Source organism: Chiloscyllium plagiosum, chromosome 18 (genome assembly GCF_004010195.1).
Source record: "Chiloscyllium plagiosum isolate BGI_BamShark_2017 chromosome 18, ASM401019v2, whole genome shotgun sequence".
NCBI classification, from domain to species: domain Eukaryota; kingdom Metazoa; phylum Chordata; class Chondrichthyes; order Orectolobiformes; family Hemiscylliidae; genus Chiloscyllium; species Chiloscyllium plagiosum.
The window spans coordinates 46,957,661-46,969,464 of record NC_057727.1 but is presented as its reverse complement, the minus strand read 5'-3'; the positions used below and the strand labels follow the sequence as shown (position 1 = coordinate 46,969,464).

The following is an 11,804-nucleotide window of genomic DNA, read 5'->3' as shown; positions in this document are numbered from 1 at the left end:
TAGACTGTGATCTTATGTGCCTTTGATTCCACCTTCGGGGCAACTATATTGGGGTCCCTCTGGATAGCCTCCGCCAATGGCTCAATCTCCAACATGAACAACAGTGGTAATAGGGGACAACCTTGTCAGCTACCTCTACCAATACTGAAATTATTAGGTCTTATGCCATTAGTAAGGACTGCTGCCATCGGATCACTGTATAACACTTCCACCCATCTGGTAAAGACCCCACCAAGACCAGACCGCTCCAGCACATTGAAAAGATACGGCCATTCCACCCAGTCAAACATCTTCTCTGCATCAAGGGAGACCACCAAGTCTGGAATTGACCTCCACTGGCACATCTGGACCATGTTCAGTACTGGGTAAAAACAATGACTGCAGATTCTGGAAACCAGATTCCGGATTAGTGGTGGTGGAAGAGCACAGCAGTCAGGCAGCATCCAAGGAGCGGTAAAATCGATGTTTCGGGCAAAAGCCCTTCATCAGGAATACCATGTTCAGTAAGGACCTATGGCCCTTAATAAAACCTGTCTGGTCCTCCTTTACAATAGAAGGCAACACCTTATCCAATCTCAACGCTAATGTCTTAGATAAAATTTTAAAATCTGATTTTAGCAGCAAAATGGGCCTATATGAAGCATGATCCTCTGGGGCCTTCCCTCTCTTGACGATGAGAGAAATATTAGTTTCTCTCAAAGAGGGCGGGAGGCGATCCCGAATGTTTGAATAATTGCACATGTCCAGCGTTGGCCCGGCCAATATAATCAGAAATTCCTTATAAACCTCACTTGGAAGGCCATCTGGGCCCTCACTTGGAAGGCCATCTGGGCCGGGTGCCTGACCATTTTGGAGCTGCCTTGCTGCCTCCTGTATCTCTTGCGTTGTTAAGGGAGCATTCAAAAGGGACGCCTGCTCCGGAGTCACACCTGGAAGGTCCTGGTTCTTAAAGAGGGACTCCGATCGGCCTCCTTCCATTGTTTCCAACTCACATCGAGTTGCAGTAGTCTGCTTGTATATTATAACTTCTGCAATCAGACGCTTTTGCAATGCCCGGAATAATGGAGAAAGGGTCGGAATACCTGGGGAAAGGCCGATCCAACGGCACCAAAAGCCCGGCTGGAGCTTCTTCCAATGGACACTATTCTGAAGAGAGTGGCAGCGACAATGAGCACGATGTCGGAATGCGAGTGGGCTCTGACTATCAGGCATCCATTCCAGAATTTAACCCCGGTGCTACGAAATATAACGATAAAGAAATTGGTGGCATGCTGGTTTGGTCCCCTTATCATGTCATTCCAGATATGAAATTGGATGAGTATATTGCAGTTGCAAAGGAGAAGCATGGCTATAATGTGGAACAGGCTTTGGGGATGTTATTCTGGCACAAACACAACATAGAGAAGTCATTGGCCGACTTGCCAAACTTCACCCCTTTTCCAGATTAATGGACAGTAGAAGATAAGGTTCTGTTTGAACAGGCCTTCATTTTCCATGGAAAGAGCTTTCACAGAATTCAGCAAATGCTACCAGATAAGTCAATTGCAAGTCTAGTGAAGTACTATTACTCCTGGAAGAAAACTCGATCCCGAACAAGTTTGATGGATCGGCAAGCTCGAAAATTAGCAAGTAGAAACAATCAAGATGAAAGTGATGATGGGATGGAGGAAGAAGCTGCAAACGATGTTGCTGACAGTGATTATGATCCCACTAAAGAAACTAAGAAAGAGGGTAATCCTGATCCACCCGTGCAGGTCAGCAGAGTTGGTTCAGTCAGGCGTGAGCTTCCAAGTTTGCAGCATCGTCACCACCCTCTTCGATCCAAATGCCGACCATCAAGAAGATGTTGGAGCCATGTCCTGCAGCCCAAATGCAGCAAGTACCATTCTTAGACAGCTTGATATGGAACTAATCTCATTGAAGCGCCAGGTATTTGGATACCTGTAGTGTAGTTTTAAAACTCCCCAGACGTAAATTTTGTTTCTTGTGTACCGTGTATAAAGCAATGAGTTTCATAACAAAAGCTATAATCTTCTCACTGCTAAATAAAGATGGACTTCATACAATTAAAAAAAAAGGGACTCCATCTTTACTAACATGTCCTCACAGCCCTCTGACTGCTACAGCTCAGAGTAGAATTTCCTAAAAGCCATATTAATCTTTTTAGAGTCACAAGTAAGAGTCCGAGTTCCCTCTCTTATAGATGTGATAGATTTGGAGGGGCGAGGGGGAGGGGCACTCTTTTTCCAAGCCAAATAAGCCAGGTATTTACCTGGCCTATCCCATACTCAAATAGCCTTTGTTTCACGAAAGAGATCTCTCTTTTCATTGAGTAAGCACAGAATTCAGAGCAGCCCAGAGAGCTGTAATTCGCTGTAACTTAATCATGGATGGCCTATCAAAACACGTGGTCTCGGCTGCCTCGAGCGGACATTGCTGTTCTCCCCTTTGTTGTTTCCGACTAGCTGAATAAGAGATGATTATACCTCTTGCGTAGGCCTTGGCAGTCTCCCAAAGCACAGATAGGTTGCTGGCTGTCTAATTTATTAAAGTTCTTTGGGATGCTGCAGATGGATAAAGAAGAAACTTTGGGTATATTGCGATTTCCAAGAGGCATTTGATAAAGTATCACTTAAAACCTACTACACAAGACAAGAGCTCATGTTGTTTGAGTGTAATGTATCAACATGGATAGCATGTGAGTGTTAACCACTAGGAAGCAGAAAATAAGGATAAATGGGCCAATTAAAGTTTGGCAGACTGTAACTAGTGGAGTACTGTAAGGATCAATGCTGTTGCCTCAGTTATTTACAATCTCTATTAATGTTTTGAAAGAAGACACAGACTATGTTATAACTAAGGTTATTGATGATACAAAGAGCATACAAAGGGGGTGGCATGGTGGCTCAGTGGTTGGGTCCCAGATTCGATTCCAGCCTTGGGCGACTGTCTGTGTGGAGTTTGCACATTCTCCCTGTGTCTGCGTGGGTTTCCTCCGGGTGCTCTGGTTTCCTCCCACAGTCCAAAGACGTGCAGGTTAGGTGAATTGGCCATGCTAAATTGTCTGTAGTATTAGGTGCATTAGTCAGAGGGGAATGGATCTGGATGGGTTACTCTTTGGAGAGTCGGTGTGGACTGGTTGTGCCAAAGGGCTTGTTTCCACACTGTAGGGAATCTAATCTAATCATAGGACATAGGAGCAGAAGTAGGGCTTTCAAGCCTTTAAGTCTATTCCACCATTCAATGAGACCATGACCAATCTGATAATCCTGAATCCATTTTCATGTCTTTTTCTCATAACCTTTGATTCTCTTATTGATTAAATATTTGTCTATCCCATAAATAACTCCACAGATTCACGAGCTGTGAGAAGATATTTCTTCTCATCTTTGTTTTAAATGGGCAGTCACTTACTCTAAGAATAGGCTCTCTTTTTCTAAACATTCCTGCAAGGGCAAGTAACCTATAAGACCATAAGATGTATGAACAGAAGTAGGTCATTCCATCCATCAAGATTGCTCTTCTGTTCAATGAGATCATTGCTGATCTGATAATCCTCATCCATTTTCCTGCTTTTCCCCCATAGCCGGAATTCCCTCACTGTTTAAAAATCTATCTTCCTCAGCCTTGAATATATTTAATGACCCAGACTCAACCCAGACTCAGTCTGTGGTAAAGAATTCCCCAGATTCATGACCCTTTGAGAGGGAGAGTTAGTCAAGAAAACTGAGAAGAATACAAAGAGCCTGCAAAGGAACACACAAAACTTAAGTGAGTGGGCAATAAATTAACAGATGGAGGAAATGGGAGGAAGAATAGATGAATGGAATATTATTTAAATGGAGAGAGATTACAGAATACTACCCTACACAGGAATCTGATTATTCTTCTGTATAAATCACAAGAAGTTAGCATGAATGTACACGAAGTAATGAAGAAGGCAAAAGGGATTTTGGCCTTTATTATCAAAGTAGTATCAAAACAGCATGGTTTTGCCATAGTTGTGTAAGGTATTGGTGAGAGTGTTGTGATGTAAACTGTGTGATTTATATACCCTTCTAAAATCATTTATTACAATTTTGGGCTGTTGGATCATAGATTAATGGGAGATTGGTTCTCTGTGTGTCTGAAGTTGATATTTAATAATCTCTCTGTAGCCATGTGCTTTCTAGCTTTTGAGGACCTACCTTAGAATTAATGGGTTTTGTGTACATGAGCAGACTTTATGACCAAACAAGACATACAAGCTTCAGTTTAGAAGGAGAGTTTTTCTTAAGGTTAAGGAAAATACACATTGCTTAGAAAGAGATTTTTTTTTTGTTTTACTTTGAGTTTTGGGGCAATTTTGTAATGTCCCTGGATGACAGTGGCTGTCTTCTGCTTCTGGCTTAGAGTAAATATTTAGTGTTAGTCTGAGACCAAAACTATTGGGATAAAACCCTGAATAAATTAGTTAAAACTGAGTCAGCCTATGCTTAAGTGCATGAACAGCTTAAGGAAGAAGCAGCCTGCAGTTTCAGAGGAATGGAACAGAGGTTGGGTCATTGGGTATATTCCAGACTGAGTAGTTCAGATTTTGATCAGCAATTGTATCGGTGATTTTGAGGAACAAGTATAAAATTGGATTTAAGATGATAATCAGATCAGCCATGATCTTAGCAAATGGTGGAGCAGGATGGATGGGCTGAATGGCATTCTCCTGCCCTTAGCTCTTCGGATTGGAAGATAGCAGTTTACATGGGATGTCCATGGTTACAAAATCATTTTCAAAGGGTTTCTTGAAAGAACAACTTTTGAGAATCTCTGCTTCAGAGAGGGAATTCTGCCAGCTTTACCCAATCTGGCGAACATGTGGCTCCACAACAATGCCATTGGTTCCCAATTGCCTCCAGAAATAGCCTAGAAAGCCAATCATTTTGACCAAACCACTACAAGCTATTGAATTAGAATAAAACTGACCCACTGCTTGGCATCAATCCTGATATCAGATATGACAAAAGCATTGTTAACCCTGTAAAGACTTCCTCGCTAATATTAAAAGACATGTGCCAAAATAGGCAGAGCTGTCCCAAAAATTAGTCAATTAATATTTGTCATAGTCATAGCCATGGAATCAAAACTTACTGCCAATGACCCAGACTCATCCATTACCTTCCCTGAGTATGACCTGTTCCGCAGTAAGCACAGACTCAGCAGAGGAGAAAACACAGGTTTAATCAACTTGGCGAAACCAGACGGGGAATGCAATTCCAATGGAATCAGAAGAAATTGTAGAATATGACTCCAAACCATCTGATTAGCATGTGACAAATACAAGAATTACACTTTCTCAATTATCGGACAGCAGCGATTCCACTCTTCTAATTCTAATGACCCAGTTGTCATTTTCTCTGCTTTTATTTTCTGAATTATTACAGTTGTATTGAGGGTTAATCAGAACTGAGAGAAGTTCTTGTGTTCATAGCACTGCAAAAATAAACCCTGAATGCTCATTTGCCAAGATGGAGGACGGGAAAAATTACTGGCTGTAACAGCTGCTCCTTTTTTGAGGTATTTTGGGTGCTGGAGGTGATTTCCTCGGATTCCAGGAGCAGCAATTACTGTTTTATATAGTGTTGCATCGTTTCCGAGAGAGAGAGAGAGAGAAAACCTGCATAGTTACTGCCTTTGCTGTTTGAATTCATGTATCGCTGGACATCGGAGTACATCTGGGAAAATTAACAAACAGTGAAACTCACAACTAATCTTGGAGGAACTGCTGGGCGAAGTTCACTGCACAGAATCAGACAAGTAAATTGTTGTTTTTAAGTGTGGCCTACAGAGAATCTGCAGAAGTGAGAAGAGTGGGTTCTTTCTTGATTATGTTTTTGGAGATATGTCTCTTGATTAAACTTAAAATATAAGCCATAACTATTCATTTAACCTGGGGCAGTGTTTGTAGAGGAATAAGACGGTGTTATTTTCTGGGTCTGCAAATTGTGAAGGAGCAAAACTGGCCTTTAATAGAGTGATATGTACTTCTTGTCAGAAGTGGGAGTTTAAAGAGAGTTTAAGGGTTACTGCAGATTATATCTGCCATAAACGCTGCTGGTTGCGAATCTTATCAGATCGAACAGATTGGTTGGAGTGGCAGTTCGAAGCAATGAGGAATTTGCAACAGCAACAGTATGTGATGGATGGCAGTTATAGGAAGGGGGAAAGTCTCAGATACAGTCACATAGATGGGTAAACTCTAGGAAAGGTAAGAGAGGTAGGCAGCTAGTGCAGGAGTCTTTTATGGATATACCCATTTCAAACAGATGTGCTGTTTTGGAAAATGTAGGGGGTGATGGATTCTCGGGGAACATAGCATGAACAGCCAAGTTTCTAGTATTGAGACTGGCTCTAATGCAATGAGGGGTGGGTCAGGTTTCAAGAGATCAATTGAGTTAGGCGATTCTCTAGTCCGAGGTACAGACAGATGTTTCTGTAGCCAGCAGCGAAAAATCAGAATGGTGTGTTACTTCCCTGGTGCCAGGATCAAGGATGTCTCCGAGAGGTGCAGAATGTTCTCACGGGGGTGAACATGCATTCAAGTGTTAGGTGAATTAGTCAAAGGGAAATGGGCCTGGGTGGGCTATTCTTCAGAGGGTCTGTGTGGACTTGTTGGGCCTGTTTCCACACTGTAGGGAATCTAATTTAATTTTGATGGGACTGAGTATCATACCCAGGTTGCAGGTCAGAAACAAATCCTGCTTATAATAGTAGTTAAATCTCAGTCAATTTCACATATTACCCTGTACTCTGGGCCCAGAGAAGTGGAAGATACGCTCCTCCTCTTGATGAAAGTGCAAATGATCAAGGGCTACATCCACCAGTTTATCCAAGGGATATGCTTTACAAAGTGGAAGGCTGTCTTCAAGGTAAGAAGGTTTAAACAGGAATTAGAAAACACAATTGTCTTCTACTGTTTATACTAAGCACTTCCAATTGCAAAGTAACAATTATGTCTTGTATTGATGTGCTGACTTTAACATGTTAGAAGTTTCCAAAACCATTCACTATTGTGCTATTGAAGCCGATTTGACATTTGACTGCTTAAGACAAAATGCCCAATTGTTCAGTGTAACGAGCATCTTGTCAGAAGAAAGAGAGATAGATGTGTGGGGAGTAAATGCCAGAGCTCGGAGTTTTGTCAATTGATGGTACAGCTGCTCAGGTGGAGTGATTAACATTAGAGTTGGAAGGGATGTGACCATGAATTAATTTGAAAATGAAGATGAGAATTATAAGTTTGAGACATTGTTGAACTGGGAGCTAATTAAGATCACTGAGCACAGATTTTGGAATTTGATGCAAAAAGAGAAACATAGTTTAGAGCAACTTTTAGTTAATGGTTAGTTGACAGTGGGAGGGTGACTAAGTATAAGGTTAGATTCAGTTAAGGAGGTGGAAATAAGGGCTCATATTATAGATTTATAGCCAGAGCCTCATCCCATGATCACATATGACTCCAAACTTTCAGCAAGTCCATATTGGTAATAGTCACTGGTCAGACAGAGGAGTAGATATAGAGATTGTGAGATGGATAAAAAATGCTTTAATCTTCCCAATATTTATTTGGAAGAAATGTATTTTTATTTAGTACTCTCTGATATATAAATAATCTTGACAATTTAGTGAGTGTGTTGAGATAGATAGGTGGATGTTATTCGTGGAAATATGGAAATTGAAGTGTTTTAGGATGAAGTCACTGAGATGCTGCATTAAGATGAAAAGCATGAGATCAAGGATAGATCCTTGGGATAGAATGGTATGGAATTAGGAACAGAAGCCATTGCAAGTGAAACTCTGGCTAAGGCTAGATAGATAAGAATTGAATCAGCCAAGTCCATTCACCAGCTGGATGACAATTGAAAGTGAAAGAATCAAACGTTGAGTCTTAGGAAAAGTGGGATGAATTTGCAAGCTTACAACATAATCCAAGTTTTCGGATGAGAAATATTGTCAGCAATGGCCAACAGTTGCATAATGGAAGGGGTTAAGGTCATTGTTTTTGATGGGAGGTGTGACAATAAAAGAATTTTAGGCAAAAGGCCAAAATGTGATAAGAATAAATTGTTAACAATGTCAGCTGATAGGGAAACTATGGTATTTTCTCAGTTGACCATTCCTGGTATCTTGTCATATTTGCCACTTCTACCAGTATGTAGTGTCAGGGTTATTTGAGGTAGTTTGCTTCCAATAATTTTTATCTACCTTGCTTTACTTTGGACTCATCTAATGATTGTCATAGAGGATACACACCACTGTAGAGCATCTACAGAAGAGGTACCATCTTAGACATCAAGAAAGTTTATTAATGATTGCAGTACGTACACTTACATTTGGTCAGGCACAATGACTAGAACCTCAGGGAGCTGATATAGGTCCATCTCCTCCCTCCAAAAGCTAGAAGAAGACTCCATAACTCCACCCACAAACTAGGTGTGACATCAGTAAAATGGGTGGAGCCAATGTAATGTGAATGGTAACTCCTTCTGAAGTATTACCCAATTCAACAGGAATGAGGAAGCAAAGTTAGGTGGTGAACAGTTTTGTGGAAATAAGGTCAAGAGAGCAGCAAAGTAAGGTTAAGAGAGGCTTCATGAACAAGAAGAAATCAAAAAGGGCACAAGGGAGAGATAGGAGAGAAACCTAAGAAAGGCACAAGTTCAAGGCTAAGGCAGCTGGTATCTTAGAGGAAGCTTGGTTCTGTGTATTAAGATAAAGGAGAAAGGGAGGAAGGTAAAGAAGTAACTGATCAGACTCTCCTAATCTTTGTGACAAAGAAGTTCAAAGTTCCCCACATGAGGATTCACATGACAGCGCTGCTTAAATATGTCAGTCTGATGTTGTTTGGTTAATATACATTTATAAAAGGTTATGCTAATTTGCCAGTAACTTAAATGAACTTCCATTTGTAGTGAGCAAGCCCGTTGCTAATGAAATAGTTTGACCACTCTGCGTATGTGTGCTGTGGAGAAAATGAGGACTGAAGATGCTGGAGATCAGAGTCAAAAAGTATGGCACTGGAAAAATATTGCAGATCAGGCAGTATCTGAGGAGCAGGAGAGTCAACATTGTGGGCACAATGATGAAAGGCTTACGCCCGAAACGTTGACTCTCCTGCTCTTCGGATGCTGCTTGACCTGCTGTGCTTTTCCAGCGCCACGCTTTTTGCCTATGTGTGCTGTGGACAAGTGATTTCGAGGCTTTAAATGATAGGTATAAAGTGGATCAGGCAAGCAATTTATTTTCTGCAACAAATGTCTGCTGAAGGTTCTGGCAGGCATCTGTGATACATTAGGAATAGTTGTGTATATGCATCCAGTGTTCCACCTGGAGAGGAGAAGCAAGACTACATTATAAGATGTTTTAAAGCAAGTGTTAACATGTGTATTTTAAGCACATCTACACTTCTGCTAAGGTAGAAGACAAAAAAAAATAAGGTGAATATGTTAGGAGGTCATCAACGAAAATCAACCACAATAAATTCTAGACTGTGGTTTCAGAATGAGTCACAGACCACATATGAAAGTGGAAACTGCTAAATTCATTACAATTACTGTCATAGAGCTTTATGACCTTTCTCAGAAATTAGCTTCCCACGTTGCAGCGGCCTTATGGCATTTGCTATTTTCTGCCTTTGGAATAAGGATCTGTGCATGGCCACAATGGAGTGAATGGTCTTGCATGATGCAAATTTCTATGCCTTTACTCCAAGGTATTGCAAGAAGTAGGTGTGGAAGTCATTGATGCATTAGCCCAAACCTTTCCAGAAGATTCTTGTTTTCTGTTTGGATTTGGGAGTTGCTAGCATCATTCCATTATTTTAAAAATGTAATCACGATTAATAAGAAATCAGAAGCCCATTCGTGTAAAGGATGCCATGGGCAAGTCACAAAAATTTGCTGACAAGGACAAAATGACCGAGTACTTGATCAAAAGTAAGCTGAACTGTCGGAGGTAGTACAGGCATTTATTTTTAAGGGCAAATCATGTCTAATTAATTGAGTTATTTTTTAAGAAGAAGGGATCAGTTCTGGGACCTCTTTTATTTGCCATTTCTATAAACTATTTAGATGAGAATAGAGAAGGCATGGTTAGTAAGTTTGTGGACGACACCAAAATTGGCAGCAGAGTAGACAGTGAAAGCTTTCTAAGAGTATAAAGGGATCTTGATCAAATGGGTCAATGAGCTGAAAAATGGCCAATGGAGTTCAATTCGGATAAATGCGAGGTATTGCATTTTGGTAAAATTAACAAGGGTAGGATATGTACAATTAATTGTGGGGCCTTCACTATAACAGAGAGACTTCAGGGTTCAGGTACGTAATTCTTTAAGCTTTGCATCACATATGGATAGGCTGGTTGAAACGGCTTGCCTTCATTCCTCAGTCCTTTGGGTATAGGAGTTGGACAGTCAGGTTCATCCAGAGAGGGTTCAGAAAAGATTCACCAGGATGTTGCTGAGTACAGAAGGTTTAGTTATAAAGAAAGGCTGGATAGGCTGGGACTTTTTTTTTTACTGTAGTTTTAGAGGTTGAGAGGTGATCTTTACAGAGGGTTATAAAATCATGAGAAGTATAGATAAGGTGTCTTTTTCCCTAGGATGGATGATTTCAAGACTAAGGGATATATTTTTAAGGTGAGAGGTGAGAGATTTAAAAAAAGACAAAAGAGCAAATTGTTTACACAAAGGATAGTTTGCATGTGGAATGAACTTCCTGAGGAAGTGGTGGACGCAGGCGCAGTTACAACATTTAAAAGACATTTCGATAAGTGCCTAAACAGGAAAGGTTTGGTTGGTTATGGGCTCGGAACAAGCAGCTGGGAGTAGTTTAGTTTGGGATTATGCTCGCCGTAGACTGGTTGGACTAAATGGTCTGTTGCTGTGATGTATAAATCTATCTATAAGTAGTTAGTGTGCTATTTAAGGCAGTCTCTACAAAAGTTATTCATGTTGATTTTCAGAAGGCATTCGACACATTGCCACATAAATGACTGCTAGCAAGGATGAGAACGTTTGAATTTGGATTGGATAGAGAATTGTTATGAGAGAAGAGGGAAATACATATGCATTCAATTTAAAAGGCTGTGACTAGCAATGTCCATCATAGATCTGTGCTGGAGCTACCATTTTTCTCTGTACAGTAGCGCCTCGACATACGAACGACCCCGTTCATGAACAAATCGGTTTACGAACAGGATTGTACGTAAAATTTTGCTTCAACGTACGTACGACGTTCAAGGTACAACCGAAGGTACAAACGCAAAAAGCCTGTGGTTTCATTGTCATTGTTCTGCTTTGCTACGCACGCTTTGAACGCAAAAGCTCTCGGGCCCCGCGTGATCTCATTCAGTTCGTCTTTGGCGTGTGCGCTGTGAACATCCAACGTCCAAGCATTCTTACGCTTTTTTTTTGTTTTTTTGCATTAAATTAGCCCTCATTATGGCTCCCAAGAAAGTGAAAAGTGGTAATGATAGTGGTGTTAAGAAGCCTAAACGTATTACTGTGGAAACGTAGAAGGAAATAATAGCTGAACATGAGAATAGTGCTCGCGTATCTGATCTCGCTTTGCAGTATGACATGGCGAAATTGACTATCTGTACTATCCTGAAGAACAAAGAGGCACTAAAGGCAGCTGACATGGCTAAAGGAGTGACTATTTTAATGAAGCAAAGGCCTAAATTGTTAGACGAGGTTGAAAAATTATTATTAGTTTGGATAAATCAAAAAGAGCTTGCTGGAGATAGTGTTAACAAGACTATAATCTGCGAGA

General features: G+C 40.8%; 1 pseudogene; it reads left to right on the top strand.

Annotated features, from left to right (window-relative positions):
- Positions 1-1,034: 1,034 nt before the first annotated feature.
- Positions 1,035-2,028, top strand: LOC122559211 (annotated as a pseudogene).
- Positions 2,029-11,804: the final 9,776 nt, after the last annotated feature.